A 25164-nucleotide genomic window follows, 5' to 3' on the forward strand; every position below is an offset into this window, starting at 1 on the left:
CTTGGTTCGGCCATAACAAGCTTTATTAGGCCCGGTGAAGGCTGGTCAAACATGACTAGTCACCAGAAAATCCCTAGAAAATAGGGCAGTTTTGAGATTTTATGGGATTGACCATATTTCTTGGGATGAATTAGATGAGTTCGACTTAGATAGGTGGATATGAGTAGATATGAGTTTTAGAGATAATATAGATCAATTTGTTTCATTAAACCTCTATTTAAAGCCAAGATTTTGATGGCTTTTGGAATGGAAATGGAATTTGTATGTAACTTTTGTATAATTTGAGTTGGGAGCTAATTTGAAGAACTTGTTTCATTCCAATCCATTTTTCATGCTTGTTTGATTTACTAAAGTTGTTGTAGCTGATATTTCTTGAAGTGTGCAAGGCAAGGGTGGAGGGCCCCCAGACCAAGCTAAATACACTTCTTGGTTCAATTTTCATAGTTTTCATAGACTAGTTTTTGTTTCAAATGTATTTAGATGTGTGATTATTTTTGAATGAATATTGGTTTAATTCTAATCTACATATGAAGGGACACAAAGGAATTTAAGTTAAATTCCCCTTCTATTCGATCTTGAACTAAAACTGAATTTCATTCTCCATTTCTCATTTGAAGTTATTTACGCATTTCTGGTTTGAAGCAATGTTGATTGTGATATAGTAGGATTGTGAAGAAGGACAATTTGGACCTACTTAGTTAGGAGCCTCTTCTTTTACATCTTCTGCATCATAAGCCATTGTTAATTAGTGCTCTTAGATTTATCTTCATGAAAGTAGTATTGTAGGGAAGAACAACTTGGTTCTCCTAAGTTAGGAGCCTCTTCCCTCATATATTACATAAATGAATTAGAAATTGTTAAAATAGGTTTATATTTGTAATATGTACTTCTTTAAATCTTAAAATTTTATCTTCTAACCTTGATTATATCTGATGTCCATATACAGTGGATTTGCCTCCAAGTTTTACAAACTCGGATTGATAATTAAATACTTGTGTTAATTTAGTCAATAAATTAGCCCAACATTTCTATCTCCTGGCGATTTATGGTAGACCTTATGCACCATAAACCTCATTCCAACCTTCATCCACCTTTTCCACCCACTTTCACACCCTAAAAATAACAGAAATTGCTCTTGGCCTCCTTCTGTAGGCCTCCTATAGTTTCCATGTTTTCCTCCTATAGTTTCCCCGTGTCCTCCTGTAGTTTTTCGTGTAGGCTTTCTTTGGAAGGTCGAGTTTGGGAAAAGCCTCTAGAAGGCCACCTAAGACCTCCTAGGACCCATCCACACCATATTACATCCTCCCAAGCTCCAAAACCGCCCTTTAACGCCACCTGTTCAATGCGACACTCACACACACAATAAATTAGATGCATGTCAAATTCACATAAAAACACATAAAAATCGAAATATACGTTTGTTTCTTATTTATTTCCAAAAATAGCATGGTTAGATATTGTTTAGTTTCTTGAGTAGGTAATGGCATTCCTTTCATGATTTTCATAGTGTTTTTGGCAAAAGTAGAATTAGCTTGCTAATTAGGGTTTACTAGATCTTGCTTTACATTATGGCCTTTTCCCTTTCTTCAATTAGAATAGCTTCTATAGAAGTAATCTTGCTTTATTTCATCACACATAGAGCTTCTTTTGAGACCTATTGAAGTTGGCTTGAGCTCCTAGTGATCTTGCATCGGCTGACGAAGTGACAACCTGTAGTGAGAACTAGTACTTGTACATACAGCGCCGACACTTCCAGGTTTGTTACGAACTACCGAGTTGATAAAAGTAAAGTTGGTAGTCCAGGAGTTACAACATTCTTGCTCCAATACTAGTGCTCACCACCATCTCCCCATGCCTTGTCCACCTCTGCCATAGTAGCCAAGGTCAAGTGTATGCTCTATAGAGCACAACCAATACCCCTATCCCCAATAAAAGGAACAAAGGGAAAGGTTACCAAAATGAGAAATCTTGAGGTAATCCAGGTAACCAAGGTCCACCACCTAATGCACCTCAAAGAAACCAACTTAATCTTGCAACCCAGCAATAGGGAAACCAACTCAAGAAAAACAAGGCTCTTCATATGAATAAACCTTGTGCCTGTTGTGGCATATATGGCCATTATACTCATGAGATTTTCATTTTACCTCATATGCGTCAAGCATGGGAAGATGAAGCAACTACTTCTAGCGGACTGTAACCCATAACTCCTCCTCCTCCTCTTACTTCATATCAACCGACTATGCTTACCAATCCTTTTCTTCACCAAGGATATATCACTACTCAACCTACAAAAGATCATGCAACTATACCCCCTCCACCATCTGGTCACAACGATTATCAAATTATTATGATTAATTTTGACAAAGTCAACACTGAATAAGTCAACCTTCAGAGACGATCGCACTAATATGACAAGCCACCTGCTAAGTCAAAAACTGAGTCCCAACCACAAATTTCCACCAATCCTCTATCATAATCAAATGGTACCTTACATATCCCTCCGCCTAAGGTAGAGGTTATCCCTAAGAGCCCCAAATATCCATTATGTCAAAACGTTGCTTCTGCTAAATTCACCCATACCTATAGCATAGTAGATGACTTGGTGCAATCTCCTACTACTGTGTCAACACTAGAAGTCTTCCAGACATTCCCATCTGAAAAGAAAGCTATGCTTTTTTATTTGGGTGTTGTGGATCCCTCTGGCGATCATATGATTATCTTTGATGTTGAAAAATCAGACCATCCTCCCCTTCATTCATCCATTGCATTTAAAATACCAGTCTCCATAAGAAATTCCATTCTTCAGTGATGTATCATAGATGAAGGCACCTCCACCTATGTGATGCTTTCTAGTGTTTGGAAGAAACTTGGTTCACCTCACTTGTCTCCTTACACCATCACTCTCCATGGTTGGGACGATCATCCCTTTTAGCCCATTAGCTTATATCACAATTGTCCTATCACTGTTATTGGAAATATTGTCCCTATTGACATCGATGTCATTGATGCCCTAGTAGATTGTAACATTATTTTTGGTCTTAGTTACACCTATGGTATGTCAGTTGTCGCATATGTGGTTTTCCATAAGATGTGCTTCCCTCATAATGGAAATATCATCACTATCGATTAGTTGACATACTATGATTCTAATTCTTAGACCTCACCTTGGTCCACTATCTCATTGATGACTAACAATAAGGCTTTCTCGTTCCTCACCAATGTCTCTCTTGGAGCCTACACATATTACACCTTGCTTGGTGCTTATTATGATCCACCACTTACTCCCTCTGAGCCTAGCCTGTTGAGTGTTTACATGCTCCAAGTATCACGGGCCTCTCACAAGTGGTCTAGTATGACTTCAAAGCAGCCAACACCTTTGAAACCTATTGTTCCCAACTCAACCCATCTTTCCGGTACTACTCCTAAAGGCCCTCTTCCTTTTTTTGGTATCTCTCATAGTGCATTTCATCTTGGAAATGTTCATCTGGGTTTTAACCATCTCAGATAAATTCCCCCAGGTAATTCTCCTTCTAGTTAGATACCATTTTTATTTCCACCCCCAGGAGTTTATTCTACACCTATCATGGCTACATTCAATTTACCTAACATTACCTTGGGGATCCGAGTCTAGTACATTGATCCTCCCGCAAACACTTCCACTGATCAACTCAAACCTTACATTTATTTCATCGTGGTTCAACCTGTTGTTCCCACCCCTTCCTTTGCTTCAGTCCCACAACAAACTCAATGAGAACCTACTCTTGTTGCAAAATCATATAGAGAGTGGGGAAAAGCTCAAAAACAAGAAAATAAAGACAAGGCACCCCAACCAACTCTAGCTCCTCATATGCTACAAAATCTTACTTCTCCATGTGCTTTGTGTGATGTTGTTGGTCACGCCACCAATAATTGTCCTGAACTCCCCCATATCAAGAATGTGATCTCTAATACCTTTTTTGATTCTAACATTCCCGAGGTCGATATCACCTTACATGAGTCAGTAAGAATAAAATATCATGATGCACGAATCACTCTGGTGCTTTGTGTGATGATTATGTCCATTATTCTCATTATTGTCCTCATCTCGAAGTCTTTCATGATACACTTCAAGTGCTTCACGAATCAGAGGCGGGTCGTAGTGAGTCTACCTCTTCTCTACCTATTGTTTTTGGTCCCACTCCTATGTCAAAGCAAGAGGTCTCTCAACCACCCATCATGATCCCTCCCCCTGATTTCAAGATGATGGACAGTACCGCTCCTATTCTCTACATATTGTCATCCATGGGACTGATATATTTGGACTCTCTAGATGTCTCCTATTTTGATTCTGTTGAGCCTTCTTTGACAAACACTTCGGTCTCAACATCAATAGATATCACATCTATTACTTATATGTCTCCCAACGTTGATGATGCGTTTATGAACCTTGTCTCTCATGAAGATGTCTTAGGTAGCTCCTTTTCAGCATGTGGTCTCTCTTCCTCTAATCCCCCCATATTTTATTCTAATGAAGTCATCATGGAATCCATGACCACCCATATTTATCCTTGGGATGATATACACCATCATGCATACTTCCTTCCACAACAAACCCACGACCAATATGATATGGAGGTGGAGTCTGAAGACTTCATCCATGGTGAGGTCGATTGGTTGAATAACCCCTTACTTCAAACCCACAAATTTGAATGCCATACAACTTATGGCCATTACATTACCACTCAATGTTTATGTAAGGGGGCATCCATTTTTGAGATTCTAGGAGAAGTAATCCTCCCTAACCCTCCTATTGCATTTGGTAATGTCATCTCTAGTACCATTATTTTTCCCCATTTAGAAGAACCTATAGAGTCTCATATCACTTCAGATCACTCTTGGTATGGTCCAATTAATACTCCCTCCATCTTACCTTAACAACCTAGTCCCTTAGACATTGTTGTTGTTCAACCACCATTTTTCTAGGTGATCATTATTTCATTATATTTGAATTCTCTCTTTGGTATAGTGACACCATGTATGTGAACGCATAATTTCAATCCATTTAATTCATATATGAGGTACCAAGAAAGATTGGTAACCTCCCATTTCCTTTCTCCTACTTGCACCACTAGTTCTTTCCATAATAAGACATCCATAACATAAACAAATGGCAAACCACCTCATCAAAATGTGTTTGGAGTCCACTACTCAAAATAAATCCAGTATGCCCATAGCATGATACATATATACATACAAAAATGGGGGGCACATATGACCCTACATCTCCTCATGATCCTCCGCAAGATCTTGTGCCACTAGGGCTGAATGCTTGAATCCATTATTTGAGCACTTGGAACACAATGGAACTCCACAAATTCATCCATCTAGGGGTATCATTCCCACCTTTTGCACACCTGATTAGTTCCCCTCCACCACATATGTTGTGGGGAAGTATCTCATGCTTGGGGGAAAGATGCAACCCCTCACCATCTTCTCACTTGATCAACATAAGTCTCGGACTAGAACCTAATGATCTAGGTATGGTTCATATCCTTTAATTCCTTAGGTAGCTTTTCCTATTGGCCTCTCTTGCAAGCCATATACACATCGTATATCGTAGGTTCTTGATACCATATATTAAAACATTCCACTCTATGTGATGCGACACTTGCCACCCAATCCTCATGTTTGACTTAGTCAGCAGGGATGATCTTAGTAGTTCATTCATCTATTCCTTTCTTCCCTTAATTATTCACCTGGAACCATCCTTCCAAGAAGCATTAAGGCCATTTTTTACAAGTAAGGTCACCACCCTAAAAGTCATTGATCCAAATTTCGATGGTAGCTTTACCTACTATGATATCCATAAGATTTAGGGCCTTCTCCTCCTCCCCAAATTCTCCAACATCTCACCATGCAAATGAATTGGATTTGGGGGCAAGACACCATTGTATAGGAAAAACCCTAATTTTTCATCGCCCATTACGAACAAACCATAGCTCAGTTTTACAAACCATCAAAACCATTAGAAAGGTTTCACTTAGTTCTATAATGGGTTTGCCTATGTTTTTGGTAATGTGATGCTTCAACAGGAAGCCATTTTTCCCATTACGTCTCATTTTGCCACCTATTAAAATCAAATTTCTTCATTTGAGAAATCTATACTCTGGTACCACTTACCCACACATTAGTTGACTCATATGTCAACTTTTGTCATGAGTAACCATCATTTACTCATTTTTTATGGTCCCCTTTGGGCCTCCCCCATGTGGCAGTATCACTGAGTCACCCTTGTTTAGAGCATTGAGGTAAGTCACCCTTGTATCTATGGAGTCTGTTCGAAGTCCCCTTAAGTCTAGTTATATTATTCCATACATATTTTTTTCACATTCATCCCATCATGTTCATATTTGGCCTCTAACTATAATGTGTTGTCTTTGAAAATACCCCATCTGAGTAATTGTCCATCCCCTCTGGAATCAAGTTAGTCACTGCCAGGTCAACCATGCATATTATACTCTAACAAGGGAATTCATCAACCAACCACTCATCTTGTGTCCTACCATCATCATCCTTGGTGTCAGTTTATCAGTCACTCTACTATGATACCTTGTGCCTTTGTTAAGGATTCCTCATTGCATTAACTCTATCAGACCCTCTTATGTTGACTTCAACATATTTATTCTAGAACTGTGGTCTATAGGGAAATGTACCTTAGTTCCAACCTTCATCTTTATTCGGTGCATCAGATCAAGGAAAGGGAATCATCATTTCCCTTTGACTTGGTTTTTTCTCATGTGCAAGATGCCAACTCATTATTGCACAATTGGGAATCAAACATTTGATGGTTTGGTGTTCCAGGTGATTGTCTCAGTGATTCCTGGGTATATGTGAGATATTATAGACTTCATGAGGGGGTGACCCTTCAGGTATCCCCTCACATGCCTAGATGTATGAAAATGTTGATCCAGCCTCAGATGTAGTTCCGCAGATGTGATGGGTTATATTTCAGCCACTTGCAATGCCCATAACATGCATGTCTCCTTCAGATGATCCATTCAGATCTTCATAGCCCTTTCCTGTTCAATAGGGCTTCTTTGGTTTCAATCCCCCTCACCATGTCATCTTGAGGGGAATTATGTCTCATGTACTTAGATGTTAGCATATTCAGTCCTGGCCTATGTCTTTCACGACACATTATGTATAGGAGATTCATTGTATTATATTTTGGCTCATTGATGCTAGCATATCATGTATCATGTAATTTTTAGCTCAGTCCCACATTGTTGGGCTTACCATTATTCTTCATACTCAGTTATCTAGGTAGGTATGGGTATGCCTCCCCCACCTCATTTGAGATCATGTACTCTAACATAAAAGGGGACTTCTATCAATTTAGTAGGTCTCGCCCCCTCCAATTTTGTCCTTCCTTACATTGCTTCACCTATCTCTCTCTCTCTTTGACTCCCCTTTGGTGTATCGTGGAAGTGTAACCTAAAATTTATTTTAGTCATATGATTTTCTCCTAACACTCATCTGTTGGGGGGAAATCTATTATCGCCAAAAAATGATCACCTAGACATTTCTAACTAGGTGGATCGAAATACACCATGCAAGACTAATTTTACCATAGTAAAATCACTTTCACCATGGGAAATAATTTACTAAACCATTTTTATTAATTATTTATGATTAAAATTAAAAAAACCCATGAGAATAATTGAATAAATCATCAGTTAGTTAATTTTCTCTAGGAATATTTATTAAATAATTATTTGATAATTATTCCTTGTCACATTTCAATAAATCACCTAGCAATAATTAAACAAATCACTATTTATTTGTTATTCCTTAATTCTATTATTGGAATAATTTTTAAATCAATATTAATAATTATTTCAATTTCACTCTATTCTTAATCCATGCAAAATAATTAATAAATCAATTTATTTGTTAATTGTTTCCAAATAAAGATATTTGACCATTTTGAATATCTTTTCCCTCTCCATAAAATATAATAATGTATTCCTAACGATTAGATCTTGATTTCATCAACATTATTTTATTATTTTCAATTTCTTAGATCAACCCAGTAATTTGTTATAAATAAGAGGGTTTTCCATTCATTCTTCACCATCATCATTATCATTGTCACCATTATTGTCTTCTTGCATTTGAGCTCCCACTTGAGTTGTACACATTGTTTTGGGTTTTTCACATATTGAGAGAGAATTGATTACTATAGCGTCAAGGAAATCAAAGGACTCATCTCGCAGAGGGGGATTTGCAGGCCCTTTTATAGATCTCCTTCACCAAGTGTTATCAATAAAGATTATTATTCATTTAAAAGTCTTTCCATCTTAAGTTATTGCAATGGATATGTATTTTTGTTTGTTGTTTTGGATCTCATATATCTTTCTGTTGCAGGTTTTTCTAATTTTATTATTTCATATCTAAAGTGTAAGTAACCACAAATTATTGTTAGGGTTGCTTGTCACCGTTGACTCATTTGAGATGTTTTTGGTACACCTTTCTAGAAATTTCATACTAACAGTTTTGGAGGACACCATGTTGCAATCTTGAGGAGTGGTCCTAATTGTTGTTGGTATATTGCCTTTTATTTTCATCCATGATTAATAAAATATTGTTACCTTCCTGTACTTTTGATCTTCTTATACTCTTTATATATACATGAATTTAGGCTTACACGCCCTCTACAAAAGGATTTTGTGTGCTTGGTTATTATTGTATATGTGCAAGGATTTCCTTTATGATAGTTGGGAGCATGATCTTCAAATAGGAGTGAGTCTCTCTACGTTAGGTCCAAAATACATCATCAACATGTGAGGGTTACTAGTATTAGTATAAAAATTCATTTTCTAAAGTGTAATGTATAGATATGAAAGATGCTTGCTTGTATGGGATTACATTAGGGAAAAAATCTATTGATATATCCACACTAGTGTACATACCATTATGGGTAGATCCTTACCTAATATACTTGGTTAAAATTAGCTTGACAACTCAGGTGAAATTCTCCCGTAACATATACATATATAAAACTAATCCAGAATCTTATCTTTGTAATATGAGAATTGGTCTGGCCTTTACATGCATGGTTAGATAGGGTTTGAATTTTTTTATAGTTTAGTTATTGCAATGATTAATTTTGAGTTTCTCTCTTTTTAATCTCATTATTGTAGAGTGTGTGAAACTGAGCCCTGGAAGGAAATGCCAAACATTGTCATCGTCCTAGTTGACTAATCGTTTGCTTCGACCAATGTGACAGACTTGTGTCATGTCAAAAATGGGCTTTGTGTGTTACTCTATTGATCTCAATGGACTTTAGGATTCTTTTCTTTTGTCTCCCTTCGCATTTCCTAATTTGCTTGAAAGAGATAGGTTATTCAAGGGTTTATATGGAATTGTAACTTCTCATTGTTATGTGAGTACCATGTTCAAGCAGAAGAAGTAAGAAAAGTGAATGAGGGGGCACTGTATTGATTTCCTTGTTAGCACATATATCATAGATTTAGTTTATGCAAATGTTTTCTTAGATAATTACTAGTTTTCTCTTGGTATTACTGAAGCTGGGGCTGAATTTTTCCTTTAAGCCTACCATCCAATATGAAAGTCCCCTGTATGCTTGGTTTTGTTTCTGTTTTGTAGTGATATGTTAGGAATCCTATTGATTCCCTTAACTCTATATGTATAGTGTAGCATTTGTAATTTTATGAACTCCTAGATGATAATTTAAGGTCGAATATTTAAGTAATTAAATTGTATAACACTTCTGGCGTCATTGCCAAGGAGATGCTAAAGAGTTAGGGCTCTGATGGTTTTGTTCTCTTGTTTTCCTTCTGAAATTGGGTTTCATTCATGGAAAAAAAGACTCTCATGATGAATACAAGTATTGGATATAGGATCCTAATAGCATGTGATTTCTAAGCACATGATGGGCTTTTCCTTGAAATTATTTTCCTTTAGCAAATTTTACTTATTTCTTTGAAGTATACTTCTATTCTTTTTTGATATTACCAAATCACCCCACACTTTAATACATGTGTTGAAAAGACCCACCAACTAGTACAAGAAGGATGATAAAAACTCTTTTGAGAAAAAGAGGAAAGTCTACTCCAAGGGATCTCTCAAATGTTGGAATAAATGAGGATCATATTTGTATCTTAGGAGGAGAAGGTATTATCAACATTTAAAAACATAATTGCTTCCATAATAGAAATAGAAGAATTAGGAGCCATGAGAAACATCAAGAAGAACATGAAAAACATTAAGAAGAATAATTTATTTATCATTCTTGCCAATCTAGAGAGGATACTAAAGAGTTATAAGCCACATCTGATCGAAAGCATACCTTGGAGGTTGAGATTGAGGAGTTTCCTTCATGCATATCATTAAATCCTTTATGCATTCAAGAGAACAGTAAAAAAACCCTATGAAATATACATGGCACAACAAAGGATGACCTGCAAACGATTGTTAAAGAATAGGAGAACCAAGTATATAGAGACCACATGGAAACCACGTTTTCACCAATTTTAAACCCACAGTATTACTCTTTCATTTAACATTTGTTGGGACCATATCAATCATATTGATTGGTTCGACATATTGTGGTGTTTTTAAGGCATGCCTTTCAATTTTGTATATGAGTACATCGGCATTTCTATTGCACACATGACTTCATTACCAATAATGCTACACTTGAGAAAATGCTTCATTTTCCATGTAAAGTAGGATAGTGTAGAATAATGGATAAATACAATAGTAAAGATAAAAATAAGTATAACTATGAAAACCATGATTCTAGCATAGTTAGAGAGGGACCTTTCTTGAAAATCATGCTTTTGGTCCTCCAAAATCCTTCATATATATATATATATATATATATATATATATATATATAGACACACATACTTGCCTTAGTTGATGTGGATGAATTAATTCCTTTCTTCTAATAAGATTGAACCATTGGCCTTAGCACATTATCTGGGTCCAAGACTGGAAAATTAGTTTTGGTTTCTAGAGGCTTACAAGCATCAAGTGGTAGGTTCTTTCACTAACAATAGTGGGAATACACCAATCTGCCTTGATCGTCAGATATTGCAAGTGACTTGATTTCAACTCCCCTGTACTAAGATACCTCAATGCTAATTGAAATTATTGGTGAGTCATCTCGCATTGTTTAATGGAATATATAAATGACTAAAAATACAATAATATATTTCCATGATAAACATCATAATATTAATTCACATGGTGATAGTTGTATCATTGATTGGGATTTGATGACGCTTTTATGGAGTACCAGAGTTGTTTCAAACTTCTAGTTTTGCAAATAATAGGGGCAGACTAAGTGTTGGATAAATGGGGAAATAACATGCTCAACCTTCATCCTCTCAAAGCTACAACATAGGAAGAAGGAGATTGATTTTAGGAAATATTAAGGGAAGCTTTAAAAATATTTTTTTACACTTACAAGATGACTTGCAAGATTCCAACTTCCAATTGATTTGAAAGTATGGACTTCCTTAGTGGTAGATGATCTGGAGATGGAATTCGAAAGCCACCGATGTAACAACCTTGGTGAAAATTCCTTGTAATAAATATTAAAAACAATAACCACGGATGACTTGGACACATATTCCAACCTAAATGTTGGGCAAGACAGCCTAGGGGGTGTTCATTTGGTTGTTTATGCCTAAGGAAATTAGCAAAGGCAATGGCTAAGGAATTAAAAGGAATTTTGACACATTTATTTATGAAAATAATTGATATTAGGAGAAAAGGGAGGTTTAAGGTCAAATGTTGCATGTGAGGATGAACATGAAGAAAGTAGAGGCCTCATTCATAAAAAGGCTTCTGAGGATTAGTTGGTAACCTTTTGTCACTTCAATGTTGGAGCTCTGTCATTTTTCTTTCTCTCTCATACTCTTGGATACTTAGGGTTTTCTTGGAGCACTCTTGAAGGGTGTGGCATACTTGTATTTTTGGAGCAAGAAGGAAAAGGAAGAGTAGGAAAGTGCAAGAAGGCATCGACATCAGCAACTACATCAGATTTTCTTGCAGGTACTGAGTTGCATGTATGATTCTTCACTAGTTTTGGCATGCATGACATATGCATGTGGTTTCTTGGTCATGATCTTTCATTTGCATGGAGGATTGCCTGGATCAACAGTGGATTGCCTAGTCTTTCCATTTACTGGATAACCATGGTGATTGTGGGTTTACTTTCATGAGTTCTTTTTGGTTGGTTCCCATGATTCCTTAGCTTGGGGTGAGTTATTAGTTCCTAGAAGCCCTAGTTGGACAAAGACTCTAGAAGCCCTGTAACAACTTGGGTTGAGTTACTAGTCCAAGAAGCCTTGGTTGGAAAAATGCTCTAGAATACCTTGGTGGGTTGAGTTACTAGTCCTGGAAGCCTTGGTTCAAAAAATGCTCTGGAAGCTCGATGACAACTATGGATTGAGTTACTAGTCCTCGAAGCCTTGGTTGGAACAAACACTATGGAAGCCTTCGAAGGCTTCAATGGAGAACAATCTAATGATGGTTTTGTGATGACCAATCGTGATGTGGAATCATTTTTTGATGGGTTGATGTGGATGACATTTGGAAGCCTTGTATGAGTTTTGATTGATGTGTACTAGGAGATCCCACATTCATGATTGGAATATGGCACAAGGGTGAATGGCCAAAGAGAGATTTGGCTTAACCATTCTACAGTCAGGTCAAATGTGGTAGTCCCATCTCTGGTTGGTTCATTGCATTCATTAATGAGAAATCCATTGCCTTGATTTTCATGTGTAAAGTTACTGATGTATTTATGGATTTGATGGCTGATATGTTTATTGTATTTTTGTTCATATTATGTTGGTTATATGCACATTTTATGACAACATCCATTAGGGGACTTTTGAGGTCTAAAATGGGCCTCCTAAGAAAAATGTACAACAAAAATAAACTTTATAAAAACCAATAGGATTCAAGATGATGATGTCAACCATGGGGGATGATTCACCATTTTTGGAGTAAAATAGTAAAACTATTAAAAAATTATAAAATAATAAAACTACTTTTTCAACTCATATTTTAACTTATCTCCTTAAGGTTTTACTTAAATTTTGAGCAAGAGTACTCATTGGATGCAAAATTTGATTCATTATCCCAAGAGTACATAGGTTGCATACTTTCGATGGACCCTGCTACATCAAAAATGAGAAATACATGAAAACACATGATTGCAATGACATTTTCATGTATTTCTCATTTTTCGTGTAGCAGTTTCCATCAAAAGTATGCAACATGGGTACTCCTTGGATAAGGAATCAAAATTTTCATCAAACAAGTGTTTCTGCTCGAAATTTGAGTTAACCGGTATGGAGATAAGTTAAAAGTACAAGTTGAAAAAATAGTTTTTTTTTCCTCTAAAATTTGATGATGTAATCTAATCTTATTTTACTATCTCCACTATTATTTTATAATTTCCTTAGGAGGCCCATTTTAGACCTCAAAAATTCCCTAATGTATATATGGCTCTCAGCATGTTTTTACTTCTATGTGAATGGATAATGTGCCTATGTCGTAATAGATGATAATGCAGAAAATGCAATGAGGGAATAATGGTTCATAGTGATTCTCAGATAAGTATGCGATCCCTACACTTAACTCTATTATTTACACCTGTAGATTACATGTCAATGATATGTTTGATGAAATTCCTGACATGGCTAAGAGGGATCCAATCAAGGTCTTGAACAAGTATTTTCTTTAGTACTTTCATTTCCATGTTACTTTACTGATTTGAAGAGATTGACTAGTTCTGGGTAGTGTTCTGGGCTTTGGGCTTGAGAAAGTGGCTTAAATCTTGGGTTCACTAGCACATCACTGATAATTTTGGTCCACAGTCACTGGCAGGTAGGTCTGTGAGAGTGACTTTAGGTTGCTAGTCACTCTCTTGCCCATAGCATGAGTGCAACCATGGCCCAAGAGACCTAAAACATTAGTGGGACCCACAGACAAGCTTTTTGATTGGTTGTCTTGTCTTCTGAGGGTTTTGTTGATGATGTTGGATGTCTATATGGTGTGTTTCCATTGGTTCCACTTCCTTAATGTGACTTAGGAGGTCAAATCATATCATAGTGGCCTCTCATTGCATGTTTACCTCAGCTGGCTAGTTGCTTGGGTAGATGTGGGAGGAGGGTGTTACAGGGTGGTATCAGAGCATGGTTCACTCCTCAGACTAGATGGGCTATGTGTTGGTCATGCATACATGTCAATTGCATGTGTGTCTCTTACACTTATATACTTACTGCAATTGCTTGATGTTGGATTAGGGTTGTAGTATGCTTATAATGGAGAATTTGTTATTGATTTCATGAAACATATTTGTCATGAGCATGTGACTAGATGCATATGGTTATGTGTTGCTTACATGTTGATTTCATGGTACCTACTTACATCCTCGTATATTAGGTTACATTTTTAAACATTTTGATTACATGCATTCATCTTGTAGGTTGATTACAAGAACTAATCGATTATGTTCAACTACATGTGGCTATGTGTATTTGTAGTTGGTTTGGCATTGCTTATGCATACTGCTAGTTGCATGTGGCAATTCTTGAGTGATAAAAATGTGTCTTTTTAACTCCTAAGTATCTTCACATTAATTGTCAACTCAGGGATGATTTTCTATTTCAAGAGTGTACTCAGTCTGAGGCGGCTATTTACTCAAGAGTAATGTTTTGTAGTATAGTGGGTAAAATCCAAAAGTAAATGAATGCTTGAAATAAAATCTACTTACAATTAAAAGAAACTTAACACTCTGAAACTTAAATCATTCACTCAGAAAACTACAACAATTTATCAGTCAAGGATGCAATAGCAATAACTCATTCCTTGTTTAACTGATATAAATTAAATCAAACATAAACAAGATCCACAATCTGAAAACTTAGGCAGTGATAGCCAATGTCCTTTATAGTTGTTTATCTTATAATCCGTACTAAAGCAATAAACTAAAAATGATAAATCAATAATGCTGCTAACAGAAATGGAATAAGCATTCTTGCTACAATAACATTTAAAAGGCAAAAACAAATCCTTGGGTGAAAGAGATAACAACAAAGTCTATTTGAACAACAAAGCTAATTTACCGGAAATGAATAGCAACACTAAATTAATGGAAATGAACAACATCAAAGCGAAATTAACAGCAATTTGTAATGAACATCAAAGTCTGAAATGAACAACGAAGCTTTATATTTGAAATGAACAACATAACAATATAAGTTGAAAAGGATAATAATCTCTGTTATGATGGAAAAGAACAGCCACACGATTCAATCACAGCTTGTGCAACAAAACAATTTCATAAAATACTATAACAACACGCTGTAAAAACATGAAACTATGAAGCAATGCGATTCAAAGGAAGAAGAATTAAATCAAACCATCACACAACAGAAATCGTAAAGATATAATACGGCATTAGCTTAATCCACCAGAGGCTGGGCCCTTAGCTGCTAGCAAATGTTGCTAGGCTACTTCAGATGAGAAGAATGAACAACAACTCCCAAATCATATATTAATCATTAAACTTGGTTGACATTACAATATGATCACATCCTCTTGGCACCACAAGTCTATAAATCAGAATTACAATTTGAAATAATAGAGATCCATGCTCTTTCCTCCTATCCTATCCTATTATGTCTCTCTAATCATCCATCATGCACCATGAATCCATAATTCTAAATCGTCAATTCTGAAATCATAATTCTGCATTCTCTCAGCCATCCTCCTCCAATACATAATACATACTCTCCTTTTATAATCATAAAGAGGAGAAATCAAATAGTAAATATGATTTCTCACAAAAATATTGGATTTTTTCTAAAAAATTAATCAACAAGAAAATATATTTCCGTCCATCTTTCAACAAGAGCAAGGCGAATTTTGCTTTGCAGCTGAGATTTGGAAAACGACCACACAACAAATCTGAGAAAATTGTGCTCCAAAAACCCTGCGTTTTTCTTAATACAAGCTGAATTTGGGCAAAGCGTTCTTCGATAAAGTTAATTTGGTCCGTTCTTGACAAAACCCATGTTCCGGATTTTCCAGATTCTTCTTCATTTGCCTAGAATCTCAACCGCAAAACTGTCACCTCTTATTCCATCGAATTTCTGAGTTGGAATATTTAATGATCAAATCTTCAATCTGGAAATTGTATTAGAGGCTAAAAAAGGTGAATAATGTTACAACCAATTTATTAATAAACTATCATTGATAAAATCATGCATAATCATCAATTTATTAGAAATAAAGGAGAAGAAATAATATCCATCCATAAGAGCATAAATCATTATAAAATGGATTTATATAATAAGTTATAATAAATGAAATGATAAAGAAGAATAAAAATGGATGAAATAAGTGTTAAAAAGTGGTCATATTCATAGCCCAACAGAAACGTGTATAATGGAGTAACGGTTGTTGTCATGCATGAGGTCATAACATGAATTGTTGACTGGCCTACATTGATGAATGGATCCTAGCTAGAGTAATGTTTATGGGTTGATACATTTACTCACATATGCCTATATGATGTTATGATTATGTCATACATGTATCATGCTGATTTGGTAATCTTGTAGACAAGTATTCTCCCTGAGCTATAATAAGGCACGTTGGTTTATTGTGATTTGGTTTATCTGAAATATTATGCCTTGCAGGAAGAACTATCAAATGGCTAGCAAGACAGTTGACTATAGAGATTCTCCTTACGAATCCAAAGAGAAATATGGTGTTGGAAACTCTTTCGACTTGGAAGTGACACTGAGAAGCCTAAAGGGGGAGATAAGGAGTTGTAAGGAAGATAATGAAAGAATCATACAATCACAGGAAAAGTTAGCAAAGGTAAATGCAGTCATACTTCAGAGCTTGTCGGATTTGGAGCAACAAGGACCGCTTTGGATCAATCATGAGCAGAAGGACAAAACTAATGGGTCATATGGAAAAAATTCACATAGTAGAGATAGGTTTGATATATTTGACACCATCCGAGATGGTAGATTGTTGGACACTTCGGAGAGGAGAATGGATAGACATAGGTATGATTCTAGTTTAGATTCATATAGGCATTATGATCATCATTGGTATCAACCTTACAGGAGGAGTGATAGGGGGTATTTCCCAAATGAATTTAAGAAAGAGAAGCCGCCTACTTTTTACGGGAAAATGAGGAAACCACAAGATGAAGAGGCATGATTGCGTGGCATGAGGAAGTTATTCAGATTGCATGATTATTCAGAGAACATGAAAGCTAGAGTAGCTACCTTCAGTCTCAAAGATAAAGTGAACATTGGGTGAGAAGATGTGAAAAACGTCCAGTATATTCATGAGGAATATTTGTCTTGGAGTGAGTTTGGGAGGCTATTTAAGAAGAAATACTTGTCAGAAAGGTACTTTGATGATAGAGAAAAAGAATTCCACAAAATAAATATGGGATTTGTGACAGATGATGAGCACACTAGCAAGTTCTTGGATTTACTGAGGTATGTGCCTTACGTCATAGAGGAGAAGGCTAATCTTCAAAGGTTCATTAGTGGATTACTAGTTGCATTCAAAGATAGGATTGAATTTGATGAGCCTAGATCATTGGAGGAGGCCATTGAAAAGATAAAGAATTGCTATGACCAATCGAAGTGCAAAACAGAGACTAAGCCATATTGGAGAAGTAATGAAAAGAACAAAGGAAAATGGGATAAAAAGTGAGCAAGGTTGCAGGGTATAGATAACAAGGAGAATGTTGCACCACCTAAGAGGTTCAATGCATCAGATAGAGGACAGGGATATAGAGGTGAATAGAAGAACAAGGATGGAGGTTGGAAGTCTATAGAGTGTTGGACTTGTGGCAAAGACCATCATAGGAGAGCTTGTCTATAGAATCAGCATGGTAGACCCCAGATATACAGTGCACATGAGGCACAGGCTGTTGGAGAAGTAGGCAAGAGTATTCTTGTATCTATGCAGCCATGGACAATAGGTAAGCAGAACACCAAGCATCTATCATTGATATGAACGATAAGCTTTATGATCAAGATATTTCTATTTTTATTGACCCTGGATATAATTATATATATGTTAGTCCTGAATTGGTGGATTAGTGTGGTTTAAGTAAGGAATTGCATGTAGAATCTTGTTTAGTGCAGTTGGCTACAAGTACAAAGAAGCGAGTGCATTATTGGGTAAGAGCTTGCACATTTGAATTAAATGGTATGCCTACAACAGCACATCTAAACGCATTACTGATGGGTTCATAAAATATGTTGTTGGGAATGGATTGGTTGTATTTACATAGAACCAAGGTTGATTGCTATGACAAGGCCATTAAATGTGTTGATGATAATGGAGAACAAAATGTTTTGTAGGGTAAGAAGAAATCCACATCAGTTAGGATGGTGATAGCTATGCAAGGAAAGCATAACCGCATGAAAGGGTGAAAGCTATTTGTAGGACATATTTGTAGTGATAAGGGTAAGGAGGTTGAGAATGCATATGTGTTGAAAAAATACCCAGTTTTACAGCAGTTTAGGGATGTATTTCTAGAGTACATCACAAAGTTTCCACTTCATAGGGGGGTAGATGTTACTATTGAGTTAGTGCCAGGGGTAGCTACAAGATCGAGAGGACCTTAAAATATGAGCACACCTAAGTTGGTTGAGTTAAAGTTGTAGTTGAAGAAAATGTTGGACAAGGGGTACATTAAACCAAGTGTATCACCTTGGAGTGCATCAGTCTTGTTTGTGAAGAAGAAAGATGGTACCCTAAAATTATGTATTGATGACAGGTAGTTGAACAAAGTGACTGTCAGAAACAGGTACCCTTTGACAAGGATTGATGACTTATTCGATCAGTTGAACGGAGCAACAATGTTCTCGAAGATTGACTTGAAATATGCATACCGTCAAGTACGCATCAAAGAGGACGATATTTATAAGACTGTGTTCACGACCAGGTATGGGCATTATGAGTTTGTTGTTGTTTCATTTGGCTTAACGATTGGTCTAGCTACATTCATGTCTTTGATGAATAGTGTGTTGTGTCCATATTTAGATAAGTTTTTTATTGTGTTAATTGATGATATACTGACATATTCTAAAAATGAGGAAGAGCATGCCGAGAAGTTAGTAGCAGTGTTGAGGTTGTTGAGAGAGCACCAATTGTATGCTAAGCTCAATAAATGTAGCTTCTTTCAAACTAAAGGCCATAATAGAGTGGGTAAATCCTAAGAGTTTGGATGAGGTGAGATCTTTAATGGGTCTGGAAGGCTATTATAGGAGTTTCATCAGGAACTTCTCACAGATTGCTTATCCTATCACATCATTACAGAGGAAAGGTAATAAGTTCGAATGGAAAGAAGAGTGTGAGGCTATCTAGGAGGCTTAAGAAGTTGCTGACACATGCACTAGTGCTACAGATTGTAGATTTAGACAAAGAGTTCGTAGTAGGTACAAATTTTTGCAAGCGAGGACTTGGGGGAGTCCTTATGTAGGATGGAAGGGTGGTGTGTTTTGAGTCCCAGAAACTAAACAAACACGAGAAAAGCTACCCGATGCATGATTTCAAGTTGGTAGCGATTATACATGCACTAAATATGTGGAGGAACTGTCTTCTTTGGAGGAGGTTTGTGCTTATGAGTGATCAGATTGGGTTGAGGTATTAGTTTGACCAGCCGAATCTGAATGCTAGGCAGGTTAGGTGGTTTTCCATGATCAACGAGATTGAATTCGATATTAGGTACATAAAAGGTAAAGAAAATAGGCTTGCAGATGCTCTTAGTAGATGGATATAGGTACATCAATTGGAAGATATGAGATCTTATGGGATAGAATTACAGGAGAAGATATTGTGGGAAAGACAACAGGATGTCAAATATATGTAGATTCTTCACAGGTTGTAGCAGAGTATAGGTACAAGTACACGTACATGTGATGGTATATTTATAGGTACAAGTGATGGTATAGGTACAAGCACATGTACAGGTGCACAAGACTTGGATTATTTTCTTACAATAGATGAACTGGCCAGGTTCCAAGACATGATATATGTGGCAGATGACAATGATATCAAGAAGGTTATTTTGAGGGAGTTTCATGAAAAACTGTATTCAGGTCACCCAGGTTACTAGAAGACATTGAAAATAGTGAAGAGATGTTACTCTTGGCCAAAATTGAAGAGGGATGTAGAAGAGTTTGTGGCTATATGTTTCGATCATCAGTGAGTGAAGGTAGAGTGAAAACATCTAGGTGGACGACTCCAGCCGATCGCGATTCTATGGGAGGTCATTTCCATGGAATTCATCACAACGTTGTCGAAGATAGTGAATCAACATGATTCCATCATGGTCATTGTGGATAGGTTAACAAAGGTTGCACACTTCATTCTAGTGAAGTCTATATTCTCAGCTAGTGATGTGGCACAGGTATTTATCAAAGATGTTGTTAGACTACATTGTGTCCCAAAGAACATTGTGTTAGATAGGGATGTGATGTTCACTTCCAAGCTTTGGAAGGAGTTATTTGTAGTTTTGGGCACAAAGTTGGCCTTCAACACAGCTTATCATCTGCAGATGGATGGACTAACAGAGAGGGTCAACAGGATATTAGAGGACATGTTGAGGATGTATGTAATACATCAGCAGAGGAAGTGGGAAGAATATCTCCCTTTTGTTGAGTTTGCATACAACAATGGTTATCAGGAGGCATTGAGGATGAGTCCTTTTGAGGCATTATATGGGCAGGGTTGTAACACTCCCATTAGTTGGAGTGATCTGGTTAGCAGAGTATTGATTGGACCACATATGTTGGTGAACATGGAACATGAGATGCAGGTGATCAAGAAGAATCTCAAGGCATCACATGATATGAAGAAGAGTTATGCATAAAGTAACAGGTTTTTCAATGAGTTCTAGGTTGGGAAACAAGTGTACTTGCATATAAAACTAAAGGAGAGCTCCTTACAGATTAGATCATGTGTTAAGCTGGCACCATGGTTTTTTAGACCCTTCATTATTATTGAGTGGATTGGGCTAGTAGCCTATCGAATTGCACTCCCTCCAGCTATGAAAATCCATGTAGTTTTCCATGTACCTTTTTTAAGAAGTATGTTAAGGATGTGGATCATGTCATTGACTAGTTTTTATTTTAGATGGAACGAGATGGAGAGTTCCAATCGAAGCCTGAGTGTATATTGCAGAAAAAGGTGCGCATGCTCTATAACCACACAATAGAGCAAGTTAAAGTGCACTGGAATCACTTTGGTATTGATGAAGCTACATGGGAGATGTAAGATCAAATGCTAGCTATGTATCCTTCCCTATTTTCCAGTTGAGGCAAAGCAGCTTGATATGGTGGTTTGGTGATTGCTTATGTTGGTTGGTAGTTTCTTTATGGTGGTTTAGTATTTGCTTATGATGGCTTGGTATATGATTCATGGTAATTCAATATTTTCTTATGTTGGTTTAGTATATGCTTTCTAGTGATCGATATATTCTTTATGATGGCTGATATATGCTATATGATGTTTTGATATATGCTTAGATATGATGTTAGTATATGTTTGATATATATTTTTGTATATGATTGGGCATATGTTCTGGTATCTATATTTTTATGATGTTTCTATATGTACACCCATGTATGGATGTAAATACCATAACGAGATGTGTTATAAAGCTCCACTATGTTGTATGTTGTCATGCTTTCATGATGTTTTGTCTTCAGTATATCTTTCATTATAAATACTGCATCGAGCTATGTTATAAAGCTCCATGAGAAGTATGTCTTCTTTTAGCAGGCTGCTGAGTTATATGTGTGATTGAACACCAAGGATGGTGTCCCCCTAGGGGTAGGGTTTTGTAATATCCTTGGTGAAAATTCCATGTAATAAATGTTAAAAACAATAACCATAGATGACTGGGACACTTATTCCAAGCTGAATGTTGGGCAAGACATTGTAAGGGGTGTTCATTTCATTGTTTATCGCTAAGGCATTAAAAGAAATTTTGGCACATTTATTTATGAAAATAATGGAAATTAGGAGAAAATGGAGGTGAAAGGTCACAGGTTGCATGTAAGGAGGAAAATGAAGAAAATAGAGGCCTCATTGATAAAAAGGCTTCTGAGGATTAGTTGGTAACCTTTTGTCAGTTCAGTGTTGGAGCTCTCTCATTTTTTTCTCTCTCTCTCTCATAATCTTGGATACTTAGAGTTTTCTTGGAGCACTCTATGAGGGTGTGGCATACTTGGATTTTTGGAGCAAGAAGGAAAGGGAAGAGCAAGAAAGCATAAGAAGGCATTAACATCAGTAGATACATCATATTTTCTTGTAGATACTGAGTTGCATGTATGATTCTTCACTATTTTTGGCATGTATGGCATATGCATGTGGTTTCTTGGTCATGATCTCTCATTGGCTTGGAGGATTTCCTGGATTGATAGTGGATTGCCTAGCCTTTCCATTTCCTAGATAGCCATGGTAATTGTGGGTTTACTTTCATGATTTGTTTTTGGTTGGTTCTCATGATTCCTTAGCTTGGGTTGAGTTATTATTTCTTGGAAGCTCTGGTTGGAAAAAATCTCTAGAAGCCTTGTAACAACTTGGGTTGAGTTACTAGTCTTAGAAGCCTTGGTTGGAAAACACTTTGGAAGCCTTTGTTGGGTTGAGTTACTAGTCTTGAAAGCCTTGGTTGGAAAAATGCTCTGGAAGCCCAATGATAGTTGTGGGTTGAGATACTATCCCTAGAAGCCTTAGTTCGAACAAACGATCTAGAAGCCCTGGAAGCATTGGATGGAGACCAATATGATGATGGTTTTGTGATGTACAACCATGAGGTGGAATCACTATTTGATGGGTTGAGGTGGATGGAATCTTGAAGCCCTGGATTATTTTTTACTAATGTGTTCTATGATATCCCACATTCATGCTTAGAATATGGCATGGGGGTGAATGGCTAAAGAGAGATTTGGCTCAGCCATTGTATGGTTGGGTGGAATGTGGTTGTCCCATCTCTAGTTGGTTCATTGTGTTTGTTAATGAGAAATCCATTCCCTTGATTTTCATGTGTAAAGGTACTTATGTATTTATGGATTTGACAGATGGTATGTTTATTGTATTTATGTTGCTATTATGTTGGTTACATACACATTTTATGACAACAGCTATGTATGGATCTCAAAATGTTTTTACTTTTATGTGAATGCATAATGTGCCTATGACCTAATAGATGTTAATGTAGAAAATGGCATGAGGGAACAATGGTTCATAGCGATTCTCAGATAAGTATGAGATCCCTACACTTAACTCTGTTATTTACACCTATAGATTACATGTCGATGATATGTTTGATGAAATGCTTGTCATGGCTAGTAGTGATCTAGTCAAGGTCTTGAACACATATTTTGTTTAATATTTTCATTTCCATGTTACTTTACTGATTTGAAGATATGGATCAGTTTTGGGCAATGTCCTGGTCTTCGGGCCTAGGAAAGTGGCTTAAATCTTAGGGTCCCTAGCACAACACTGACAATTTTGGTCCACAACCACTAGCAGGCAGGCCTATGAGAGTGACTTTAGGTTTGCTAGTCACTCCCTTGCCCATAGCATGAGAGTGACTATGGCCCAAGAGACATAAGACAACAATGGGACCCACAGACAAGATGTTTGAGTGGTTGACTTTTCTTTTGAGGGTTCTATTGATGATGTTGGATGTTTGTATGGTGTGTTTCCATTGCTTCCACTTCCTTAATGTGACTTGGGAGGTTGAATTATATCACAGTGGCCTCTCGTCGCATGTTTACCCTGGTTGGCTAGTTTCTTGGGTAGATCTAGGAGGAGGGTGTTACAACCAGATGTCTTCAGAGCCTTACTTTCCTTCTTCACTCTTCAATTTTTCGTCAACAATGGCATGCCTTGGTTCCAAGGTTCAACAAAATGTTCAACCCTTGTGCTAGACGAACACCAACACTTGTTTCAAAATCCTAGTGGTTGACAACCCCAACAATTTAATGATCAACCATCTTAGTATATCAATATTTGATATCCTTAGTATCTATATAGTTTGCAACCTCAATTTTTACGTGGTAACCAGGTTTCAAAGTTCATTTCATAGTCTCCTCTTAATATGGTTTAATGTTTAAGGTAAAACTTGAGGTGAGACATGCTAGTTAAGTTCCTCTAGTATGTTACAGCAAGGAGTTAGTACTCAGTAAAACCTTTATTATAACTTTATATGTGAATATCTATGTCAATTCATATGTTTTTCCCTCACCACACTATCCCTTGTCATATCTATTTTTGTGATAACCCCTTTTGGTAAACCCCCTTATAGCTAACATTTTCATTATTTTTTGTAATTAAATGACTGAGGTATAGTTCATCAATTTCAAAGCTTTAGGGAGGAATTGCTTAGAAAAATTTTAGGAGGATAGTCCTCATTAGCAGCATAACCCAGTTGGTACACTTTTGATAGTAAATGCAAATAAAAATGATTTAAATATGGTAGAGCTTGTTGAGTTTTGGGGACGAACAGTACCATTGGCCAGGGGACTCACCATTTGGAGAACCCACTCCCACATTCCACCATGAAGATAGTTAAAATGGTCATGATGGTGAGGGTGGTGAGAAATTTCCTAAGGGATGACACCACGATGCGACTAGGCAAGGAGGTGGGTAGAGAAATAAGGGACGAAATTTGAAGGATGCAGAAAGAGAGATCCAATGTGGGGAACAGTGTGAAACCATTTGGGAACATAGTTCAATAAGGTATTCTTGGAGTGTAAGTGATGATGTAATACCCTCCTGCCACATTTACCCAAGCTAACCGATCCACCGGGGTAAACATGTGACGAAGTGTTAATATGATATGATTCGACCTCCTTGATCATCCTAAGGAAGTGGAATTGATGGACCAACACTTTAAAAGCCTCACTCAAGAGCTAGAAAAACTTTAGGAGCTAATGAACCCCTCCAGTTGTCCAACCCCTGAGAGAACTTTCTTCTTGACTATACTAGACCTCTATTAGCTCACATGACAAGCACTCCATGTGACTGAAAGCCTCTAGTCATTCCCACAATAAGGTTTCCATGGGACTATGGCCTTTTCCA

This window comes from Pinus tabuliformis, chromosome 3_2 (assembly GCF_031772625.1).
Source record: "Pinus tabuliformis cultivar Carrire ecotype Pingquan chromosome 3_2, CPIR1, whole genome shotgun sequence".
Taxonomy (NCBI): domain Eukaryota; kingdom Viridiplantae; phylum Streptophyta; class Pinopsida; order Pinales; family Pinaceae; genus Pinus; species Pinus tabuliformis.